The sequence below is a fragment of the Bufo gargarizans genome, chromosome 6 (genome assembly GCF_014858855.1).
Source record: "Bufo gargarizans isolate SCDJY-AF-19 chromosome 6, ASM1485885v1, whole genome shotgun sequence".
NCBI classification, from domain to species: domain Eukaryota; kingdom Metazoa; phylum Chordata; class Amphibia; order Anura; family Bufonidae; genus Bufo; species Bufo gargarizans.
This window is the reverse complement of record NC_058085.1, coordinates 28,537,469-28,562,568: the sequence shown is the minus strand read 5'-3', so window position 1 is coordinate 28,562,568 and position 25,100 is coordinate 28,537,469. Positions and strand designations below refer to the sequence as shown.

The following is a 25,100-nucleotide window of genomic DNA, read 5'->3' as shown; positions in this document are numbered from 1 at the left end:
CCCCCTGCCAAATAGGCTAAGTATATGACTCCAGGACTAAGAGGCAAAGTGTTTGCAGCATTGCCCACGACTATGGATCAAGATTATGAGGCTATTAAACAGGTCTTAATCCAACGGTTTAGCCTCACCCCGGAGGTATACCGAAAACAGTTTAGGATTTAGCAGCGCACAGGTACTGACAGCTACTCTGTTGGGCTAAGGAACCATTATAGGCAGTGGACCCAGGGATGGGGTGTTACCAATTTGGAAGACCTGGAGGATCTGATGCTTCTGGACCAGTTCCTCCACACCTGTTCTATGGAAATGAGCCCAGGACCCTGGATAAAGCTGCCCAGTTTGCAGATGTATATGCTGCCAGTCGAGTGCCAGAGTCACGGAAGCCTGCTGTGCCAGGTTGGAAGGGGGGAAAACCCCTGTTAACACCTTTACCCCTACTCACAGATTTCCAGGAGTTACCCCTGCCCAAGTCCCCAGGCCTGCTGTGGATAACCGCAGGTGTTTTGTGTGCAACCAAGTTGGGCATATCAGCACTGCTTGCAGAGAAAAGAGGAAAACCACCCCTTTGCCCAAACCATCTATTTCATCCCCAGCAGTTTTGTTTGTGGGTGGGAAACAGAGGGTATCTTGTGACAATTTACAAGCGGTCACTGTGGGCAACACAATCACAATGGGACTGAGGGACACTGGTGGCGAGGTGACCCTCGTGCACCCAGAGCTTGTCAACTCAGAAGACCTCATCCCCGGAAGAACTCTAACTGTTGCTGGAGTTGGAGGTCTAATCCCTGCTTTACCCATGGCTCCAGTTTACCTGGATTGGGGGGCGGGAAGGGGAATGTGTGAAAGTGGGAGTGACAGATAAGATTCCCACTAATGTGTTACTAGGAACTGATCTGGGATGTTTAGTCTCCAGGTATATTCCCTCAGACATTGAGGAGGACGCCGGCGGGCGTGCAGCCCCATGCGAGTTGGCACCAGTCGCATATGGTAATATTGAGACCGTGCCTACTATGAAATGTGATAACTCTGTGTTTACCAATGTGTTAGAATTGCATAATGATACTGTGCCTAGTGATAACCTGAACGTGGTAACCAATGCATTAGGTGAGGTTTGCATAACTAACAATAATGTAGAAGGTGATATGTGTTCATCAAAAGATAATGGTTTGTGTAGCAGTTTAGTGGCAGGAAATGTGTCACATCCACATCCACATCCACCCTCCTGCACCGAGAGGGGGAGAAGGATGTGTCAGTTTCTTCTGTAAGTCGAGTCTCCATAGAAGTGAGAGCGGACATGAAGAGGGAGGTAGAGGAAATGTTAGGGCTGGGCGTGATCCAGGAATCCCAAAGTGCGTGGGCATCACCTGTAGTGCTTGTCCCCAAAAAAGATAAGACCACACGCTTTTGCGTGGACTACAGGAAGCTAAATACCATCACTATTTTTGATGCGTACCCAATGCCCCGCATAGATGAGCTGTTGGACCAGCTAGCCAGTGCCCAGTACATAACCATTATGGACTTGAGTAGGGGGTATTGGCTGATTCCCATGTACCCTGGGGCCCAGGAGAGATCCGCCTTCATCACTCCTCTGATGAGTTCAAGGTAATGCCCTTTGGCATGAAAAATGCCCCTGCCACATTCCAGCGCTTGGTGAACAAGCTGTTGGACAAGTTTGAAGGGTTTGCCATTGCTTACCTGGATGACATTGCTGTGTTCAGTCAGACCTGGGAGGATCACTTGACCCACTTGTCACAGGTGCTCAAGCAAATCCAGGATGCAGGACTGACCATCAAGCCTGGAAAGTGCCAGATAGGCATGTCTGAGGTGCAGTACCTTGGGCACCAGGTCGGTGGAGGGATGCTTAAACCAGAGCCAGGGAAAGTAGATGCCATCTCCAATTAGCCTACCCCTAAGACTAAGAAGCAGGTTATGTCCTTCTTAGGGACAGTGGGGTACTATAGGGAATTTGTCCCCAACTATAGCACCCTAGCAAAACCCTTGACAGACCGCACAAAGAAGAAGCTACCGCACATAGTTAACTGGACTGCAGACTGCGAGAGGTCTCTGTCAGCGTTGAAATCTGCTCTTGCTAGCTCTCCAGTCTTGCAAAGCCCAGATTTTACCCGCAAGTTTGTGTTTCAGACTGATGCTAGTGCATATGGCCTAGGCGCAGTGCTCAGCCAAGTCAATCCTGAAGATGATGAGCACCCCATAATGTATTTGAGCAGGAAACTCCTAGCAAGGGAAGTGGCCTATGCCACTATAGAGAAAGAATGTCTGGCCATTGTATGGGCTTTACATAAATTGCAGCCACACCTTTATGGGTGAAAGATTACCATGGTGACCGATAACAACCCCCTCAGTTGGTTACATTGGGTGGCAGGTGACAACGGAAAGCTGCTGAGATGGAGTCTGGCCCTGCAACACTCTGACTTTACTATCCAGCAAAAAAATAGGCAGTAAGCATGGTAACGCAGATGGGTTATCGCGTCAGGGAGAGGCTTCTTGGAAGGTGGGGCAGAAACCTGAATAATATCAGATGTCCCAGAAGGCCGGACCGAAAGGAGGGAGGTTCCCTCACAGCCCACTCCTCGGCTGAGGGGGGATAAAAATGGGTGTTTGGGAACAGGTAATTGTCAGCCATTTTGGGGATCCACATGGTTTGGAGTGACTGCCCATATCTTCAGCTGTCCCCACAGCCGGAATATAACTGCTGCATCTCCGTAGGCCAATATTCCTTATTTTATCTGTTCCCTGCATTGTTATTGTATTTATATTTAGTTTTTATCTTTTATCTGACACTTTCTTTTTGTATTGCACTGCACTATTGTGTATTAAATTTCAACATTAATAAGTCCCTTCCTTGTGGTCTGGAGAGAATAACGTTACCAGTGGTGTTTCAGAGGATTTTAGGTCCCACTTAGATAACCTGTGTTACTGTTAAATATTGGGGTGTTAGAATCTAGGGGAGTAAGTTAGCAGGTGGGGATCGTTATCTCTTTATTGAAAGGTGACGCTCAATCCCTCTGATGTGGTGTCTGATAGAGGGACTCAATTTGTTTCCAGATTATGGAAGGCGTTCTGTTCTCGCCTGGGGATTCGTTTGTCCTTCTCTTCGGCTTTTCCCCCTTAGTCGAACGGGCAAACTGAATGCACTAACCAGAATCTGGAGACATATTTGAGGTGTTTTGTCGCTGAGAATCAGGAAGAGTGGTCCTCATTTTTGTCAATGGCTGAATTTGCTTTGAATAACCGTCGTCAGGAGTCCACTGATAAGTCACCATTTTTTGGTGCATATGGGTTTCACCCTCAGTTTGGTACGTTCTCTGGGAATAATTCCTCTGGCATACCTGATGAGAAGAGATTTGCTTCTTTCTTGTCATCTATCTGGCGGAAAATTCAAATCAATTTAAAAGAGATGGTATAAACATATGGCTGACAAGAAATCTGTGTCTGGTCCGGACCTGAATGTGGGTGATTTGGTGAGGTTGTCCACTAAGAACATGGAAGTTAGGTCCAAGATTTGTTGGTCCATACAAGATCTCTGCCATTATTAATCTGGTTTCTTTTCGCCTTGAACTTCCGCAGGCTTGGAAGATCTATAATGTCTTCCATAGATCTTTGTTAAAGAGTTATGTGGAACCTGCTGTACCATCTTCCTTGCCACCTCCACCTGTCATAGTTGACGGGAATCTGGAGTTTCAAATTTCCAGAGTTGTTGACTCTCGTGTACTTCGGGGTTCCCTTCAATACCTCGTTCATTGGAAGGGTTACGGTCCGGAGGAGAGAATGTGGGTCCCGACAACTGATGTGAATGCCATTCGGCTTCTGAGGGCCTTTCACAGAGCCCACTCTGATAAAGTTGGCCCTGGGTACCCAGAGGTCACCCGTAGAAGGGGGGGTACTGTCACCGCCAGCTCTGGGAGAGATCTTAGAAGTTCAGATAGACGGAAGACTCAGGAGTCGATCTGACAGATCTCTATTGTTTTCACTGTTGCTGACAGGTTTCCACCCCTTCGCAGGTGTAGCTCATTATCAGTCAGGTGCCTCTTTATATGTTCCGCCTCTCACTGGTTTCCCTGCGGCTAATAGTTATTCTGAGGAGTGCTCTGCTTGTGTGGTGGTTCTCCTGTTCCAGTTGCTTCTCAAGCTAAGTCCTTTCCCCTTTTCTTGGTGTTTTTTTTTGTGGTCTGTCCTGACTAGGCCTCAGGGAGACACTGGCTCCTTCAGTTTGGAAGGAGCCGGTTGCCTCTTTCCCCTGTTCCCTAAGCTGAGGGTTTGGTGCAGTGTTTCTGCAGTCTCAGGTTCCAGTGCATGTGCATTTCTACCTTTTGAGATTTGCACATGTGGTTAGCAGCTTAGGGAGAGAGTCAGGGTTTGCTAGGAGGTGACCTCTTTATTCCCTAGGCTTGGGGCCTAGTCTGTAGTTGTTTTGTTGTTGTTCCCTTTGGTTGTCTTTCCTTCCCCGTACTACCCGTGACACTTAAGAGTTCCTTACCCCATGTCCTCACACATGTAGCTGCCATTTTAGGCAAAATTGCTCTTTGTTAACACGAAGCGCGAGAAAATTCGGATTTGTTGCTAATCAAATTTTTCCTGAAATTCGGATCGTATTCCACTTCGTCAGCTTCGATTCGCTCATCTCTACTGCTGACCATCATCTCCCGTAAGGCTGCTGCTGATATGGAGAAAAGGGACAGCGTTACCCTAAAAACATCTCCTGAGCACACAGAGCCCCGATACCAGCAGATTACATCGCCGGCTCTGCTACATGGACATGACAGAGACTCAGCTGTAGTCACTGAACATTACACATACACAGCTTTGCTACATGGACATGACAAAGACTCCGCTGTAGTAACTGAACATTACACATACACAGCTCTGCTACATGGACATGACAGAGACTCCGCTGTAGTCACTGAACATTACACATACACAGCTCTGCTACATGGACATGACAAAGACTCAGCTGTAGTCACTGAACATCACACATACACAGCTCTGCTACATGGACATGACAAAGACTCAGCTGTAGTAACTGAACATTACACATACACAGCTCTGCTACATGGACATGACAGAGACTCAGCTGTAGTAACTGAACATTACACATACGCAGCTCTGCTACATGGACATGACAAAGACTCAGCCGTAGTAACTGAACATTACACATACACAGCTCTGCTACATGGACATGACAAAGACTCAGCTGTAGTAACTGAACATTACACATACACAGCTCTGCTACATGGACATGACAAAGACTCAGCTGTAGTAACTGAACATTACACATACACAGCTCTGCTACATGGACATGACAGAGACTCCGCTGTAGTAACTGAACATTACACATACACAGCTCTGCTACATGGACATGACAGAGACTCCCTGTAGTAACTGAACATTACACATACACAGCTCTGCTACATGGACATGACAAAGACTCCGCTGTAGTAACTGAACATTACACATACACAGCTCTGCTGCACACACTGATAGAACTCTTCAGAGGCATATTACACATAAACAGCTTGGTTGTATGCACATACAGCTCAACTACACAGACATTACACGGATACAGCTCATCTACATAAACATTACAGGTTTACAGCTCTGCTACATACAGACTGGGATTACAAGCAGTACGGCAGAGACCTGTGTACAGGGAGCAGATAATCCTCGTCATGTGATCTGCTTGACTCCTCCTACACACGGTCACATGGTCATGACATCATCACAGGTCCTGTACCATCTGCTGCACAGCCTGGAGCCAGACTCCTCCCACACCTGATCACATGGTTATGACATCATTACAGGTCCTCTACCCTCTCCTGCAGCACAGCCTGACTCCTCCCACACATGATCACATGGTTATGACATCACCACAGGTCCTTTACTTCCTCCTTCAGCACAGCCTGGAGCCCGACTACTGCACATGGTGGTAGAAATTACAGCCCAGGAGGCTCCATAGTGAAGGGTTGTCAGAGGAGGACACGCCTGCCCCCAGGTAAGTGGAACACTCATCACATCCACACATATAAGGCTCCACAGCCGGAAGGATCCATAGATCTGTCTGCTGGTAATCAACGAGAACATAAATGAGGAAGTAAGCGCGCAGGCTTCTGGGGCAGGACACCAGCTTAAGACATATCCAGGAGATCTCAGAGACATGGACTGGAGCAGGGGGCGTTATATAGAAGACATATCCAGGAGATCTCAGAGACATGGACTGGAGCAGGGGGCGTTATATAGAAGACATATCCAGGAGATCTCAGAGACGTGGACTGGAGGAGGGGGCGTTATATAGAAGACATATCCAGGAGATCTCAGAGACGTGGACTGTAGCAGGGGGCGTTATATAGAAGATATATCCAGGAGATCTCAGAGACATGGACTGGAGCAGGGGGCGTTATATAGAAGACATATCCAGGAGATCTCAGAGACGTGGACTGGAGCAGGGGGCGTTATATAGAACACATATCCAGGAGATCTCAGAGACATGGACTGGAGCAGGGGACGTTATATAGAAGACATATCCAGGAGATCTCAGAGATGTGGACTGGAGCAGGGGACGTTATATAGAAGACATATCCAGGAGATCTCAGAGATGTGGACTGGAGGAGGGGGCGTTATATAGAAGACATATCCAGGAGATCTCAGAGACGTGGACTGGAGGAGGGGGCGTTATATAATAGACATATCCAGGAGATCTCAGAGACATGGACTGGAGGAGGGGCCGTTATATAAAAGACATATCCAGGAGATCTCAGAGACGTGGACTAGAGGAGAGGGTGTTATATAGAAGACATATCCAGGAGATCTCAGAGACGTGGACTGGAGGAGGGGGCGTTATATAGAAGACATATCCAGGAGATCTTAGAGACGTGGACTGGAGCAGGGGGCGTTATATAGAAGACATATCCAGGAGATCTCAGAGACGTGGACTGGAGGAGGGGATGTTATATAGAAGACATATCCAGGAGATCTCAGAGACGTGGACTGGAGTAGGGGGCATTATATAGAAGACATATCCAGGAAATCTCAGAGATGTGGACTGGAGCATGGGGGGTTATATAGAAGACATATCCAGGAGATCTCAGAGATGTGGACTGGAGCAGGGGGCGTTATATAGAAGACATATCCAGGAGATCTCAGAGACGTGGACTGGAGCAGGGGGCGTTATATAGAAGACATATCCAGGAGATCTCAGAGACCTGGACTGGAGCAGGGGACGTTATATAGAAGACATATCCAGGAGATCTCAGAGATGTTGACTGAAGGAGGGGGCATTATATAGAAGACATATCCAGGAGATCTCAGAGATGTGGACTGGAGCAGGGGACGCTATATAGAAGACATATCCAGGAGATCTCAGAGATGTGGACTGGAGCAGGGGGCGTTATATAGAAGACATTTGCAGGAGTTCTCAGAGACGTGGACTGGAGCAGGGGGTGTTATATAGAAGACATATCCAGGAGATCTCAGAGATGTGGACTGGAGCAGGGGGCGTTATATAGAAGACATATCCAGGAGATCTCAGAGACGTGAACTAAGGGAGGGGGTCTTATATAGAAGACCTATCCAGGAGATCTCAGAGACGTGGACTGGAGCAGGAGACATTATAAAGAAGACATATCCAGGAGATGTCAAAGACTTGGACTTGAGGAGGGGGTCTTATATAGAAGACCTATCCAGGAGATCTCAGAGATGCAAGACGTTTCCCTGTGTGTGTTGTCCCTCCGGAAGGGGGTTGGTTTCCCGGAGGGGTGAACCATAAGTCTGTATGCAGTGCTGCCTGGGGCTGCCGTGCACCTTGCTGTATGGGGCCCAGGCAGTATCAGGAGTGCTGTATACCTGTGTGTGGTGTTGTTTGTTCGGTGTCCTATTTCGTGTGTGGGCGCCTGTACTTATGCATGGGTTCCAGTCGTGGTGGCTGCGGCAGGTAAGTGTGTTTCTGGTGTTCTTACCTGCCGACTCTGTTGCTGTATTTAGTCGTCCACTTTTCCCTGCAGCTAGGCCTGTGGAGACTCTGGTTCATCCGTGTCTTGGAAGAACCTGGTTGTCTCTATTCCCTGTCTCCTAACCTCAGGGATGTCAGGGTTCTGAGGTTCCAGTGTATGGGCCCTCCTATCTTAAGGGTCAGCTCATACAGTTAGGAGAACAGGGCCAGATTTAGGGATACTATAGGAGGTGACCAGCTCCCTATTCTTGGCAGCCTGGTCTAGCTGCTACCCCTATCCCTTTTACATTGTACGGTGGGGTTTTTTCCCCCACTCCCCATCGTGACACCTTGCCATTCTTCTACTTGAAGAGTCGGCTACAGTTTGACTAATGCACACGTTCTGTGGCCTCAATGGTAGCTCCTCTGTGGTGTCTTTGCTTGCTTACTCAGGGAACAGTTGCTGCGCAGCGGTATATGCTGGCGCTCCGCTGCTCTAATGCGCTCTTTTCTGTGCAGGTTGAGGAGCGCTATCTCTTCACCTTTGAGAGTAATAGTTCCACTGTCGCAGGCGCAGCTCTATGAAGTGCCTTTTGCGCTGTGGCATTAGAAGAATTCTGATATCTCTGACTTTTTTAGTCTAACCAGACTGTCTATTACTCTGTAATTCCTCTAGCGCCGTTCTATGGAAACAGTAGGTTTAAAGAGCACACCAAATGCTTGAAATAACTTCTTTATTAACTTCAGCTTTTCTTCATATAACACTGCCGCCCCCGCAGCAGATAGTCCATGTACAAAACACGTGTTGTTATAAAATGGCGGTATGCATAAGATGGTGGTTCAACTGTTCAGTCTTGTCATTCAACATACAATGGTGGACATATTTCTCTCTTGAGTATCTGTACTCTCACTTTAAGTTATTTAAGCACTTTATGATCTCTCGGAGAGGTATATCTGAGGTTAACCAATAGTTCCCTGGCTCTACTTGGTTTGAAGTTTGCTCTATACAGTTGCTTATGATCTGGTATGAGCAGTTCACATTTGTATGCAATTTGTTTGGATTGTATGATTGTATGGCTCAGTAGTGTGTTTGTATGGTGGAACTGTAAGTAAACACACATATAACTGGTTCAGTATACAGTTCTAATCACTATATTAACAGTAGGAACATTATATAACTGTTTTAAATACCTATTTTGGCCTCTCTGCTTCCATAAAACACAGCTCTTAGTGGAGTGAATGTCTGTTCAACTTCTCTCCTCTGGTGTAATGATTATAGCAGCTCCTGCTAGGGAAATTTCACATCCAGGCTGTGTGTGAGGCTGGCTGTGATTGGTCAAGACTCCTGCCCAGCAACAACAGTTTAACTCTATGCTTTCTGTTGCTTCTGCTGTGTCATTGAGCTTACCTTTCATTATATAATGAATCTTAAAGGCATATTATCTTTTCTGCTTCTGTGAACACAACATATACCAGTTTTATGACATCCAAACATGAAGTCACTGTAAATTACTCTGCTTTTGTATTTAACACACAAACATAGGAACTGTATTAGGGTTATTGGCAGGTTTAGCTGTATAAACATATAAGCTATATTAGCAACCTAGGACAGGTCTTAGCTGGCCAGCTACACTCCCCTCCTCTTCCTCTCTTGTGGGCATCCACGTGAAGTCCATCGACACGTCATCATCATCACCTTCACCATCACTGACATCAGAGATCTCAGGGTAGGCAGCAACAGTGGGGACCACCCTCCTTGGGCTGATCTGGGTACTGTGGTCAGGCCACTGGGTGGTGGCCGTTGCTACCTCCTCTTCCTCATTCGATGTAAAGAATGGCTGCGCATCGGTAAGGTCTGGGAATGGATGGGAAAATAATTCCTCTGACTCGAGTGGAGGGGCTATGGTGGTGGTGGTGTCTTTGGGGGTGCACACAGCAGAGTGAGGTGGGTTCAGATACAGATGATGAGGATGCTGCAGAAGTGGAAGGCTGAGTGAGCCACTTAACCAACTCTGGTGCGCCCTTTGACGTAATCGCATGCACCTCCAACTTTCCACTTAGGCTCCGGCCTGGTGCACCTGCCCAACCCCTACCACCCCTGCAGAACGGCCTGCCTCTTCCTCTGTCTGTCATTTTCAAAATGACCCGGTGCCAAAGTCCCTACAGAAGAGCAATATTTGTGGAAGCAGGTATATCGCAGGCCTCAAATATGATTGAGTGGAAAAGTAGTACAAATTATTGAAGCGCAAATGTGGGACAAGTTGTTAAAGTTTAAGCATTGAATGAAAGGAGGTGGCGCGCATCAATTAAAGAAGAATTTTTGAAATTTAATTCCCTGTCACCTATGCAGAGCAGGGGTTTGTATACGGCAAAATTTGTAAAATGTCACCTGACAATGTAACAGACGATTTTTTACAATTTATGTTCCTGTCACCTATGCAGAGCAGGGGTTTAATCACGACAAAAATGGTCAAATGTCACCCAAGAACGTAACAGACAAATTAGTGATTTTTTTTTTACCTTTCTACTAGGTATAGCTGTGATATATCACACCCAAAAATTGGTGAATTTCACCCAAAAATGTAACCGACAAATTAGTGAAATGATATAAAATAAGATAAAATACGTACAAATTTACAAAATGTAACTTGATTTATGAGGGAGAGGTCCATATGGAGCAGGAGTTTGAGTAGTCGTGGACGTAGCGGTGTAGGTGGAAGCGGCGGTGGAGGAGGACGAGGTAGCCAACACTGGCTTTTGTTTTTAATTTAATTTTTTTATTTTATTAGGGTACAGTCCAAAAGAGTCTCAAATATCCAAAATGCAACAATGAGCAATTGCGCTGTATTATAACAATGGCTGGTTAAGGCCGGTATACATGTCTGTACCTTGTGCAGAATAGACAAGTCCTGTGGGATCCATGCCTTGTTCATTTTAGTGAACGTGAGCTTGTCCACATTGGCTGTGGACAGGTGGCTGCGCTTGTCTGTGATAACGCCCCCTGCCGTGCTAAACACACGTTCAGACAATACACTGGCTGCAGGGCAGGCCAGCACCTCCACGGCGTAAAGGGCAAGCTCAGGCCATGTGCCCAATTTGGAGAAACAGAAGTTGAAGGGGGCAGAGCCGTCATTCAGTACGTGTAGGCGTGTGCACACATACTGCTCCACTATGCTGAAATGCTTGCTCCTGCTAAGACGTTCCATATCAGCTGGTGGTGCTGATTTTTGTGGCGTGCTGACAAAGCTTTTCCACATTTCGGCCATGCTAGCCCTGCCTTCTGAGGTGCTGGTGGTGCTCCAGCTGCGTTGGCGATCTCTTCTTCATCCTCTGCCTTCGCCCTTGTGCTTCCACTGTGCCCCCGCTGTCAGGTGTGAATGCCACCAGCAGCGCATCTACCAGCGTGTGCTTGTACTCGCGCATCTTCCGATCACGCTCCAGTGACGGAATTAAGGATGGTACGTTGTCCTTGTAATAGGGATCCAGCAGCGTGGCCACCCAGTAATCAGCACAAGTTAGAATGTGGGCAACTCGGCGGTCGTTGCGGAGACACTGCAGCATGTAATTGTTCATGTGTGCCAGGCTTCCCAGAGGCAACGAAAAGCTGTCCTCTGTGGGAGGTGTATTGTCTGTATACTCTGTATCCCCCCAGCCATGCACCAGTGATGCTCCTGAGCCGGTTTGGGTGCCACCCTGCTGTGAACACGGTTGCTCCTCCTCCATCTCCTCATCCTCCACCTCGTCATCCCCCAGAACTGTGCCCTGGCTGGACAATTGTGTACCTGGCGTTTGTGGGTGCAGGAACCCACCCTCGGAGCCACTTGTGAATGACTGGCCGGAAACGCTATGAAATTATCCCTCTTTCTCCTCCTCCTTCCTGTGCCACATCCTCTTCCATCATCGCCAGCAGCGTTTTTTCAAGGCGGCATAGAAGTGGGATAGTAACGCTAAGGACAGCGTTATCGGCACTGGCCATTTTGGTGGAGTACTCGAAACAGCGCAACAAGGCACACAGGTCTCGCATAGAGGCCCAGTCATTGGTGGTGAAGTGGTGCTGTGCTGCAGCTGAAACTCCACTATCACCTGCTGCTGCTCGCACAGTCTGGCCAGCATGTGTAAGGTAGAGTTCCACCTTGTAGGCACGTTGCATATGAGGCGGTGAGCGGGAAGGCCGAAGTTACGCTGCAGCGCTGACAGGCGAGCAGCAGCAGGGTGAGAACGCCGAAAGCGTGCACAGATGGCCCGCACTTTCTACAGCAGCTCTGACATATCGGGGTAATTTGTAAGGAACCTCTGCACATGCGCCAGGCAAGGGATGTGTGTCAAACCGGCTAGTTCCAGAGCTTCCAGATTTCACCCGTTATCACACACCACCAGGCCGGGCTTGAGCGCGGTGTGGGGTTTGTCCCCCAAACAGATACGTTTTAAAACTGCCTGCTATCGTTTACCCCTGGCTGTGCTGAAGTTCGTGGCGAACATGTTACGCTGACCGGATGAGTTGCCGGTAGAGGATGAGGAAGCGGAGTAGGAGAAGGAAGCAACAGGAGGCAAACTGAAGCGCCCTGCAATCCTCGGTGGTGGAAGGACATGTGCCAAACTGCTGTCCGCCTCAGGGCCAGCCGCCACTGCATTTACCCAGTGTGCTGTCACTCCAGAGGTGGATGAAGAGGCTGATACTGCAGCAGCAGAAGAAGCAGGAGGAGTCAGAGACCTTTCTTGGTTTTTGAGGGGTCTACTCCACTGCAGCTCGTGCGTTGAACTTAGATGCCTGGTCATGCAGGTTGTGCTCAGGTTGAGAACGTTTATGCCTCGCTTCAGGCTCTGATTGCACAGTGTGCAAACCACTCGTGTCTTGTTGTCTGAAGAATTGCCACGCCAGGGAACTCCTTGGAGCTGGCTTTGGTGTGCTCGGTCCCTTGTTGCGGTGGGCAGTAGCAGGCTTACTGTCTAGGGGACGGCCGCTCCGCTTTTGCACCCTGCTCCCTCTTCTGCTGTGCTGGTGGCTCTGTGCGACCACCACCTCTTCCTCCGAACTACACAGGTCACTCGCATGACCTTGATTCCATGTGGGGTCGAGGACCTAATCATCTTCCACCAAGTCTTCACCCCTGCCCTCCTTGTCGTTCTGCACACTTTGAAAGCCCCAGCAGTTGGCACCTGTGTTTCATCATCATCCGAGACTTGCTGCGATGGTCCTCCCATGTACTCATCTTGAAAGATAAGTGGTTGGGCATCGGTGCACTCAATCTCTTCCACTTCTGGAGCAGGGCTAGGTGGATGGCCCTGGGAAACCCTGCTAGCAGAGTCTTCAAAAAGCAGAAGAGACTGCTGCATGACTAGGGACCAGACTGCTTGGTGATTTGAAAGGTGAGGTTAAAGACTGATGACTTCGGCTGCAGGTGCCAACTCTGATCTTTCAGCAGGAGACTGGGTGGGAGACAGTGTAAAGGAACTGGAGGTACTGTCAGCAACCCAATCTACTATCGCCTGTACTTGTTCTGGCCTCACCATTCGTAGAGCTGCATTAGGCCCGACCAAATACCGCTGCAGGTTCTGTCGCCTACTAGCACCTGAAGGTGTTTCACTTGTGCGTATAGCTTGCACAGATCGACTACGTCCTCTCCCTGCAACAGGAGCTCCACCAGCAGCACCACGACCGGGGCCACGTCCCTTATTCATATTTCTCAAATTTAGGATAATTAATGGGGCCATTTATTGTGAGATTTGGAGCAACAACGTCCTACTTTCAGTCAGAGCATTGAAGATGGGTCCAATATGACAACCACCCACAGCACACAGCCAGGATAACCAAGGAGTGACTCCGTAAGAAGCATAACAAGGTTACGGAGTTGCCTAGCCAGTCTCCAGACCTAAATCCAATAGAACATCTTTGAAGGTAGCTGAAACTCTGTGTTGCTCAGCGACAGCCCCGAAACCTGACAGATCTAGAGGAGATCTGTGTGGAGGAGTGGGTCAATATCCCTGTTGTAGTGTGCAAACCTGGTCAATAACTACAGGAAACGTTTGACCTCTGTAATTGCAAACAAAGTCTTCTGTACCAAATACTAACCCAGATTTTCTCAGGTGTTTAAATGCTTATGTTCAGCAGTGCAAGAAAAATTCTTAAAAAATCATACAATGTGATTTCCTGAACTTTTTATTTTTATTTTGTCTGAGTGGGAATGCACCTACAATGTGAGTTTAAGACCCCTCTATGATTTCTAAGTGGGAGAACTAGCAAAATCGCAGGGTGTTCAAATACTTCTGTCCTCACTGTAGCTGCGGTATCGCAGCAGAACCGCACACAACTGCTGCACAATACAAATGCACTATAATATACTTTCTATGTTAGAAAGTGTATTATAAGTATATCACAGCCCTCTGTGTATCGCACCTATCGATAGCACACCTATGCCTGTCCGTATAAGGACTTTTGTGGCCCTATTACCTAGCGTTTGGTGTCCCTAACAGTCTGTCCCTGCTCCACAAAGCAAACTCTCCCTACACTGGCAAAACACAGTGTAAAATTGCTGCCAGATCAGGTTCTGTTATATGGTGGGGGTGTGTCTATGTGCTGAAATGTCTAAATTGGCTGTCCTGTCCCACCTGATGTGTGTGTCATGGGCCAAAGTTGGGCGCAATGCAAAAGAATATGGCACCGGTGGACATCGCAATATGTTCACATGCGAATCGCGAACGCACAAAGTTTGCCGCAAAACGACCACTGGGCGAACCGCAAGGCCATCACTAGAAACAGCATTAAAAACGACTTTTTAAATGAATCGACTGCGGATCTACAATCTGAAGGTCGATTTTCTCATGCCCCTAGTTGCAGCTGCAGTTATTTCTGAGCGATCCTTAGAGACGTGTTCAGACTAGAACTGTATTTGACGCTGTTTGCTGCGCGAGGTGCACATTGTATGCTTGTAGCTGAAAGACGCTGAGATCAGTGACCGCCATAACCCTCGAAGGTGCAGAGCGGTTCCTTATACAGTACCTAGTGCAACGCAGTGGTGGTGGAGGGTAGTCATAAATACTCGCTGTACTTTCACACAATGGTATAAATAACAAATATTTTTATCATTTAATTTTAAAAAAATCTGCCTTCATCCACCTGAAAAAAGCTGTAAAATCATGGACACTAGGTTCTCACTTCCACCTAAGTTGCCGTCCACTGCCTGTTGTCAGACAAGATACATCCCCAGTAACATAGACTCACAAGACCGCAAACAGGAAATAGGGGTGTGTCAGAGCTAGCTGAGATCCTGCTTCTACGCTTTTGAAGATTGTAGGAGACCCCTACCTTTCTGTAATTGTGATTTTTCTCCTCCTTATTTTTTTCTGTGAGCTCCGAAGCTGAAAACAAACATAGTGTGGAGTAAGGAAAAGTACAGTGATGGGAGGTTTTACAGAATTGAAATTCCCCCCGCTTCTGAGTGAATTGCATCTAGGTGTGCAGCTGAAACAGGGAACATGTCTGAAAAAGACATTAGGGAAGCCCCAAAAAGACCTGTTCCTTCACAGTTATGATTGTACAGAAAAGCACATCGATTATACAAACTTTTCTATGATAACTCAGGTACATTTTTCAGGTTTTGTCCCATTAAAAATATTCTACATTTTTCAAACCAGAACCTGGATCTGAATACTTTCATATTGGCATGTAATGAAAAATTTTCAGTATCTGTATAAGCGCCACCTGCTGTTTGTTTAGGGGTGTTGGGATGGCCATCATCCTTCACTTACTACGCCTGCGCTGAATACTGAATGGGACAGCGCAGGCGCAAGATTTCCACAGGAGACCGGGCCGGCAAGCGGAGACCAACGCTGCCTGGCCCTGTCAATGAAGTGTAGCAGGGCGCGGCCAGAGGTGGGAGAACGGAGCCTCTAGGAGCAGGAGCAATGCCCCCCCCCCCCCCCCCCCCCCCCCGCTCCTAGAGGCTCCTTTGCATATTATAAAAGTAATTTTTTTTCTCAATGACGGCGGCACGCAGTGAGATGGCACTAATATAGTTATGTTCAGCTGACATTAGTACATCACTAATGTCAGCCAGGTTACTAACCATTTTCCTGCTGACAGAAACCCTTTAAAGATAAATCTATTAAACAAATCTTCCAACCCAACGTCTGTCTAGATAACAATAATATTCTTATTCTTAGTATCGCCAACATATTCAGCAGCGTTTTACAATTAACATAGAACCTGTAGAATCCTCCACTGCTCCAGCACTGAGGCTCCTGTGGTCTCCTTCAGTCTGTTTACATCACTGCAGGGACAATATTGGTCGGAGCTCCTATGGCAGTATGTATATCACCTGACCATTGAGGTCTATGATGGTCTATACTGGCATCACTAATGACATCTTCTATTGGCTGTAGGGTCATGTGAAGATGTGACATACCATGAAACTGCCTTGACCTCACACATGTTTCAATCCATATAAAAAGAGAGAACACAACATCTACACTTTATTATCTCCTCCCATGTCTCCTCTTATCACCAGTTATTGTATTTTACTTTGGACTTTGTAGGATTTTCCATTCTCTAATCATCTTTCCATTCAGGTTCCTACAATATAGGACCCGCTCAGTGGAGATCTTCTATATAAGATCCTTCTCCTGATTGACCCAACAAGAATGGACAGGGACAAGATTGCGGAGAGTATAATAAATCTCACCCTAGAGATCCTCTTCCGGCTTACTGGAGAGGTGAGAGATGCTGATGATGTCACATTACATCATCTTCTCTATGTTACTAACAGATGAACATGACTGGAGAGGTGAGGGGCCTAGGACATGTATGGAGTGATATTTATTACTGTGTCTCTCCATAACCAGGACTACACAGTAGTGAAGAAGACCTCTAGTGAGCACTGTCAGGCCCCTGTGTCTGAAGGATGGGGAAGAACCCTGAGCCCAATCATGGGGCCTCCACCTCACCCCCTGATCCATGAAGAAATCAATAGAGAGGAGATCCTAGAACTCACCAGCAAGATGATTGAGCTGCTGACTGGAGAGGTGACACTGCTGGGAATGCTGGAACATTATATAAGAACGCTATGCAGGAATTTAGGTGATGACTGTATCATTGTGTTGTCAGGTTCCTATAAGGTGTCAGGATGTCACCGTCTATTTCTCCATGGAGGAGTGGGAGTATTTAGAAGGACACAAAGATCTGTACAAGGACGTCATGATGGATCACTGGCCTCTCATATCACCAGGTAATAGACATGACTAAATACACATGTCCTCTCATTATCTGTATGTGAGCAATTCATTCAGTCACTGGATGTCTTTCCTACTGTTGGAAATTGGCAACATAAACCATTTGAAGCAACTTCTTCCTCAGAAGATTCTTTTGTTTAAGCCTCATTCACACTCATCTCATCTCAGTGATTTCCATCAGTGATTGTGAGCCAAAACCAGGATTTGAGCCTCCACAGACATAAAGTATGTAACAGCGGCTGCTATAAGCCAATGTCCCCTTGCTTATCACAGCGAGCTCTGTGTTCAGCGCTGATCTGCTGCCGGTGTTTCCCCATTCATCACTGCAGTCCTGGGCTCTGTCCTTACAGGCATTGTCTGTCCTGGGATCCACTCCGCAGTTTCCTTCCAGCCCTGAGCACAGCATGGTTACAGCTTGTCGTCTGTAGCAGTTCCTTTAGCGCCGCCGCACGTCACTTCCTGTGATTTATGGGTTAGCTCATATGACCTTGCTGACCAAACCTAGCCCGCCTGCACGTATATAAGTGGCTTAGCCCCCTTCCCAGGTGCCTGAGCGTCAAGGTCCTTGTGTCCTGCAAAGGTTGCTGATATCTCTGCTCGTCTTCCTGTGTATCTGACCCGTGCTTGTGTTTCTGGACTCCGCTACCTGTTTGATCCCTGCCAGCTTGCCTTGATTCTCCTGTTGCCAATTCGGATTGCCTGACTTATACCTGTGCCGCCTGCCCAGACCTATTGCTTGTTTGACTTCGCCTCTGCCTCATCCTTTGGTCTTGCACTGTTGCTCATGGTTATGGCTTGGCCTGCTGACTACGTCTGTACCTCTGGTACCTTGATCAGGTACCTCTTGGTCCGTCTGGACCAGCTGCCTTGTGTGTCAATCCTTCTTAAGAGGTCGCAACTTGGTGTTCCTCTTGGGAAAGTCTATCCCGACCATTAGGGGTACTGTAAAGAACGAGGGGTTTACTTACAGGAGGTAGGACACGTGGCACAGTGGGTTCATGACAAGGTATAGGGGAAAGATCTGTACCTGTTCTGTGTTCAGAGCCTCATCTGGTTTTGGCTCAAAATCTCTGCTAGAAATCACTGACCGAACACTGACGTGTGAATGAGGCCTTATTCAGAGATAATATCAGCAAGACAGCATTGAAGTCAATGTAAAATTTAGGCAGATGATGGCATAAGACGTAAATGGAAGTGAATTACAGCCGTGGTAAAAGGCAGCGCTCTGTTATAAGTCCTGGACACCGTCCTTTATATCTCAGAGAACAAAGGAATAATTAATATTTTAATTCATGTTTTCCGCAGTGTCACTGTACGTAGACTTCAATGTTTTACACACAGATTACCTCATCCCATCATCATTTCCATAAATCTACACAAGTTACACCGACAACAACTTCTAATTGGATAAAAATTTCCTTATCACAATCTCTTCTTGCATAAATAATTTGTTCCTGGTGCCTTCCATTAGTCCTCTCCAATTCAAGTACCAATCTCCATTTTCCAAAGAGCCCCATGGTCTAAAACCAAGATAGGCTCTTTGATTTATCACCGGTCTAACACCAAGGATCAATCATGATCATAAACATGCAAATGGTTAGTTTTAATAGACAAATTCATTTATCTTGGCCAAGGCTTCAACTTCTAGTACAAATATTATCTGCTTTCTAAAGGTCACCATTCCATTATAACATTTTTGATTACTTAAAGGCCTCTTTTTTTCTCAGCAAAAGTAGTTAGTATTAAAAGTGCTCAGTGATTAACTCTTTAGCTAAGCTCCTTTTTGAGGTGTAAACACAAGGGGGGTCCTTTTACTATTCTGAAATAAGCCTAAATTAAGCGTATTTCAAGGGGCAGATGTTGGTGCAACAGTCAGTAGTGCCGCTATCTGCAACTTCGCCCTGCTCATGCCAGGTCTACAATTGTGGGTGTGGCGTGGACGGCGGAACCCCCGCCAGCTTAGAGCTTTAAGACCAGCATTTACAACGCCCGTCTTAATAAATGTGCCCCAAGATGTATACCTAAGACAAGATGGCTGACCATCCAATCTAATCCTGATTCTGAAACGCCTACAGTTAAGGAAGAGAGAGCAACACCCGAGAGATGTCCCAGTCCTCTTCTTCCACAGGATAATTCAGAAGAACATCACTATGTCCCACAGGATTATCAGGTAGATGGATATAAGGATATCATGATGGATGATCACCGGTCCCTCATATCACCAGGTAATAGACATGACTAAATGCACACCTCTCATTATCTGTATGTAAGGAATTAATTCAGTCACTGGATGTGTTTCCTACAGTTAAGGAAGAGATAAGAACACCAGAGAGATGTCCCAGTCCTCTTCTTCTACAGGATGGTTCAGAAGAATCTCACAATGTCCCACAGGATGATCAGGTAGATAGAGATAAGGTCTCATGGAATGTCCCCTCTGATCTGTAGAAGACTGTGAAGATCTTGTGTTCAGTCTCATTTTATCCTTCAGTATTACATGATTTATCCTTGTATTAATGAGAAATATGGAGATGGCAGGATTACAGCTGACCATAGACGTTACATGTTGTCAGGATCTTCTCACTATTTTCTCCCTGTAGAGACTTTTTAGATGGCCTTCTCTGTCAACTGCTGCAGATCTTTTGTGGTTGAACATGGTCGGGACCATGCTCTACTACAAATGGTCAACCAAAGTTGTGCTTGGATTGTCAGCTTGAAACATGAACATCAGGAGATAAATGCATCATTATCTTTTAAAGGTTTTGTAGTCTAGGGTGCAGTCTACTGGTGTCTCCTTGACATAAGAATGGCAGTACCAAGATCATACCACGGATTATATTCTAGCACATGTAGATGCAAGTCATCCTTCTTACTTGCATGGAGTAAAAAAAAATATTTAGGGGCGTAGCTAAAGGCTCATGTGCCTTGGTGCAAGAGTTCAGCTTGGGACCCTTCCCTCAGTGCTTTGTGGCCAGGGACAGGGAAGCACATAGCCTTCGTGCTGTTTGAGGCGAAAATTGAAACTGCATTCCCTGTTCCTGTCACATCTGTGACAGGTCTCAGAAGGTCTGAAAGATTATCTACGCATTAGTGATCTGACAGCCTCTTTTGGTTTCACTTTGTCTGTGTGTTGAGGGTATGTCCACACATCCTGTTCTGGTGTGGATCATGTGACCTTTATTTCGCCCTATTTTGTCTGACTTTTCTATTACTCCTTGCTTGGGATAGCTTAATTTGGTCTTGGAAGAGCTGGAGTGTGGTTCGTGTTGAAGTCCTGTTCATCCTTCATCCTCTGAAGTTAAGTGTTCCGCTTGTTGTGTTTTGTATCCCCCCCCCCGGTTGTTTACTAGGCCTCAGTGAGACGCTAGTTCCTTCACCAGGGAAGTAACGGGTGGTCTCTGCCCTGTCATTATCTTTAGGGCATCTGAGGGTCACCACGGTTTTCCTAGGTTCCTGTGTATGGGTGTCTCTACCATCGAGAGGTGCCCATATGGATAGGAGCAGGGTTTTATAGGTGGTTACCCTTTTCCTTCCCTAGTGGTGAGGCCTAGTGTCTTTCCCCTTCCTTCTTGATTGTCTTTTGGTGTTCTCCCCTACTACATCCATGACATTATCCCAAGCTGATACTGACATTTTTGTTCTGATCTGTGCAGCTATGGATACTATGTCTGCACTGGTCGAACAGCTGCAGAATCTGACTTTGGAGGTAGCAGACCTCCGCGCAACTGTTCCGGTGGTGGACAGGTTTTCCAGGGGTAGTGACAATTTCATCAGAGTCATGTAAATTATACTTTAAGCTACGTCCATACTCTTCTGGGGATGAGTGTCAACGTGTGGGTATGATTATTTCATTGCTTAAAGAGGACGCCCAATCTTGGGCTTTTTCTCTGCCGACCGGATCACCGTCCCTCCGGTCGGTAGATTAATTCTTTAGAGCCTTGGGTCTCATCTACGATGACCCGGATCGGATCTCTCGGGCCGAGACCAAGTTACGGAGTTTGCGGCAGTATAACAAAATAATAGTAAAGAGTTTGCGGCAGGGAGAACGTTCTGCGGAGACCTATTGCTCTGAATTTAGGAGATGGGCTACCGATACTGAGTGGAACGATCCTGCTCTCCATAGCCAATTCTGTCAGGGTCTCTGAGAGACTGCATTACGCGTTGGCTTTTCATGAAAATTCTGTGTCATTGGAGGCAGCTATGTCCCTTGCTCTACGTCTAGATAGACGCCTGAGGGAGAGATCTAGGGGTCCTCACCTTCAGGACGTACTGTCCAATAAGGGTACTGCTTCCTTTGACACCTATGGTGGAGAGACACTGGTAGTTGCGCCTTGTGATGAGCCTATGCAGTTAGGAGGAGCTACTCCTGGCAAAAGCTTGGGTCATGTGAAAGAAGTCTGCTTTTATTGTGGCAAGAAGGGACATTTTGTGAATATTTGTCCTTGTTGCAGTATCAAGGTGTAAACAAAAAGGAAAAAACTTTTAATCCTCAAATTACTATTGGTGGTGTGGATGGGGAGCAAGAAAACCTACTTTTGTCTTTTACTGGTAGTACCCGTTTTCTCCTGTCTGCCGAGGTGGCGCTAGAGTCCAAAACTGTGAAAATCAAAGCATTTATCGACAGTGGGGCAGGAGTTAACTTGATTGATGGAGAGTTTGTACGCATTCATGGGTTGACTACTAATGCATTAGAGAAAAGTTTTTCTGTCTTTGTAATTGACTCAGCACCTCTAACCCAAAAATGCCTGTCGCAGGTAGTGAATTACATTAATTTAAGAGTGGGTGATTTGCATCAGGAATCTATCTCCTGTTATGTATTGGAGGGTCTGCCTGCTCCGTTGGTGTTGGGCTTACCATGGTTAAGCAAACATAACCCTAACATCGACTGGCAAGCGAGACAGATTCTTGATTGGGGTGAATTTTGCATGGACAACTGTCTTAATGCATCATTCTCTATGGTGACCACTAAAACTGTACCCTCGTTCATTTCAGAATTTTCTGATGTTTTCTCTGAGAGTGGTAATCAGGAGTTGCCTCCGCATCGGGACTATGACTGTCCCGTCAAACTTATTCCCGGAGCTAAATTGCCCAAATCTCAGTTATAGGCCATGTGAGAGTATATTACCGAGAGTTTGGCAAAAGGACATATTAGACCATCCAAGTCCCCAGTGGCTGCTGGGTTTTTCTTTGTAAAGAAAAAAGATGGTACCCTGAGACCATGCCTGGACTTCCGTGAGCCCAATCGTATTACCTTCCGTGATCCTTACCCCCTTCCTTTGATTCCGGATTTGTTTAGTCAGATTGTCGGTGCCAAGGTGTTCTCTAAGTTGGATCTGAGGGGGGCATATAATCTGGTAAGGATTAAGGAGGGGGATGAGTGGAAGACCGCATTTAATACCCCTGAGGGTCATTTTGAAAACCTGGTCATGCCCTTTGGGTTAACCAATGCTCCTGCGGTTTTTCAACCCTTTGTCAATTACATCTTTCATCATCTGGTGGGGAGGTTTGTCGTTGTATACCTTGATGACATACTAATTTACTCGCCTAATATGGAGACTCATCAGGATCATGTGAGACAGGTATTACAGATCCTAAGAGAGAAAAAGTTGTATGCTAAGATGGAAAAGTGTGTATTTGCTGTACAGGAAGTGCAATTTCTGGGTTACCTGCTCTCATCCTCAGGTTTTCGTATGGATCCCGAGAAGGTCCGTGCCGTGTTGGACTGGGATCGACTCGAAAATCTGAAAGCGCTTATGCGTTTTTTGGGGTTTACCAACTACTACCGTAAATTTATCTTGAACTATTCATCGGTGGTTAAACCTTTAACAGACGTGACTAGGAAGGGTGCGGATATTTCTGTCTGGTCTGATGCAGCATTACAGGCCTTTTCTGCTGTGAAATAATGTTTTGCTTCGGCCCCTATTCTGATGCAACCGGATGTGAGTCAGCAATTTATTGTTGAGGTTGACGCGTCTAAGGTAGGGGTAGGAGCAATCTTGTTGCAAGGTCCTTCACCTAGTAAATGGCGCCCATGTGCATTTTTTTCTAAAAAAAAACCTCTACTGCTGAAAGGAATTATGATGTGGGGAATAGGGAATTGCTGCCCATTAAGTTGGCGTTCGAGGAATGGCGGCATTGGTTGAAAGGAGCAATTCACCCTATTACGGTAATTACGGATCACAAGAATCTGGCCTACCTGGAGTCCGCTAAGCGACTGAACCCAAGGCAGGCCAGATGGTCATTATTTTTCACCAGATTTAACTTCGTCACTTACTGCCCTGGGGTTAAGAACTTCAAGGCGGACGCTTTGTCGTGTAGCTTTCCTGGGGGGGTGAGTCTAATGACCCTAGTCCCATTTTATCTGAAGGGGTAGTCATATCAGCTCTTTATCCTGATCTTGAGGCCAGGGTGTTGGAGGCACAGGAGGATGCTCCGGACTCTTGTCCTCCAGGAATATTGTTTGTTCCCTCCGAATTACGTCACAAGGTGTTTGAGGAACATCACTGTATGGTGCTTGCTGGGCACCCTGGGAGTAGATCGACTGTCGACCTCATCTCTCGCAGATTTTGGTGGCCGGGGATGCGCAAGTGTGTTGAGAACTATGTGTCAGCCTGTGGTACCTGTGCATGTGCTAAGGTGACACATACTCGGCCTTCCGGATCTCTGCTTCCATTGCCCATCCCGTCCAGACCTTGGACCCATTTGTCCACGGATTTACTGAATTCTTCGGGTAAAAGCTGGGATTCTGGCGGTTGTAGAGCGTTTTAGTAAAATGACACACTTTATTGCATTACCTAGTCTACCCAATGCTAAAACTCTTGCACAGGTGTTTATCGACAATATCGTGAAACTACATGGCATTCCCTCTGATGTGGTGTCCAATAGAGGGACTCAGTTTGTTTCCAGATTCTTGAGACTTACTTGAGAAGTTTTGTTTCAGAGAATCAGGAAGAGTGGTCTTCATTTTTGTCGTTAGCTGAGTTTTTGGGGGCATATGGGTTCCATCCACAGTTTAGTACATTTTCTGGTGCTCAAAATTCCGGCATTCCTGAGGAGGAACGATTTTCCTCTTCTTTGTCTTCTATTTGGCAGAAAATTTTGGCCAAAATAACCTGAAAAAGATGGGCAACAGGTATAAGCGTGTGGCTGACAGGAGACGTATGAGTGCTCCGGACCTGAGAGTGGGTGATTCTGTGTGGTTGTCTACAAGAAACATTAAACTTAAGGTACCTTCTTGGAAGTTGGACCCAAGATTTATTGGTCCATATAAAATCACTGCCATTGTTAACCCTGTAGCCTTCCGTCTTGAACTTCCTCAGGCATTGAAAATCTATAACGTATTTCATAAATCGTTGCTAAAGAAATGTGTCGAACCTGTTGAGCCGTCCTCCTTGCCTCCTGTCATGGTGGACGGCAATTTAGAATTTCAGATCAGCAGGATTATGGACTCCCGAGTTCTTCGGAGATCCCTCCAGTATCTCGTTCATTGGAGAGGGTACGGACCAGAGGAGAGGATGTGGGTTCCAGCGACCGATGTTAATGCTAGTCTGGTGAGAGCATTCCACAGAGCTCATCCTGATAAGGTTGGTCTTGGGTGCCCGGGGTTCACCCGTAGAAGGGGGGGTACTTTCATATCTGTGACAGGTCTCAGAAGGTCTGAAAGATTATCTACGAATTAGTGATCTGACAGCCTCTTTTGGTTTCACTTTGTCTGTGTTGAGGGTATGTCCACACCTCCTGTTCAGGTGTGGATCATGTGACCTTTACCTCGCCCTATTTAGTCTGTCTTTTCCCCTCCCCCACGACAGCACCTTAGAGAGAGATGGCTCCGCCCCAGGACAGGAAACCTGCAGCATAAAAAGGTGGAGCCGCTCTCCCACCTCAGTGAGGTTTCCTGTTCTGGTACGGGAGCCTGCAGTTGTCGTCCTGACCTGGAAGT

The 25,100-nt window shown here is 46.8% G+C and overlaps 1 protein-coding gene and 2 long non-coding RNA genes across 3 annotated transcripts in view; all 3 read left to right on the top strand.

Annotated features, from left to right (window-relative positions):
• The window catches only part of LOC122941911 (oocyte zinc finger protein XlCOF6-like), a 96,677-nt gene that overhangs the window by 43,116 nt on the left and 28,461 nt on the right, over nucleotides 1–25,100 (top strand). The gene's annotated exons all lie outside the window — the stretch shown is intronic.
• LOC122942522 lies at nucleotides 5,892–16,973 on the top strand. The gene is made up of 3 exons (XR_006390571.1): nucleotides 5,892–6,007; nucleotides 16,505–16,648; nucleotides 16,778–16,973. It is a non-coding gene; the product is annotated as an uncharacterized LOC122942522 (long non-coding RNA).
• LOC122942535 lies at nucleotides 17,135–19,527 on the top strand. The gene is made up of 3 exons (XR_006390586.1): nucleotides 17,135–17,160; nucleotides 19,240–19,389; nucleotides 19,470–19,527. It is a non-coding gene; the product is annotated as an uncharacterized LOC122942535 (long non-coding RNA).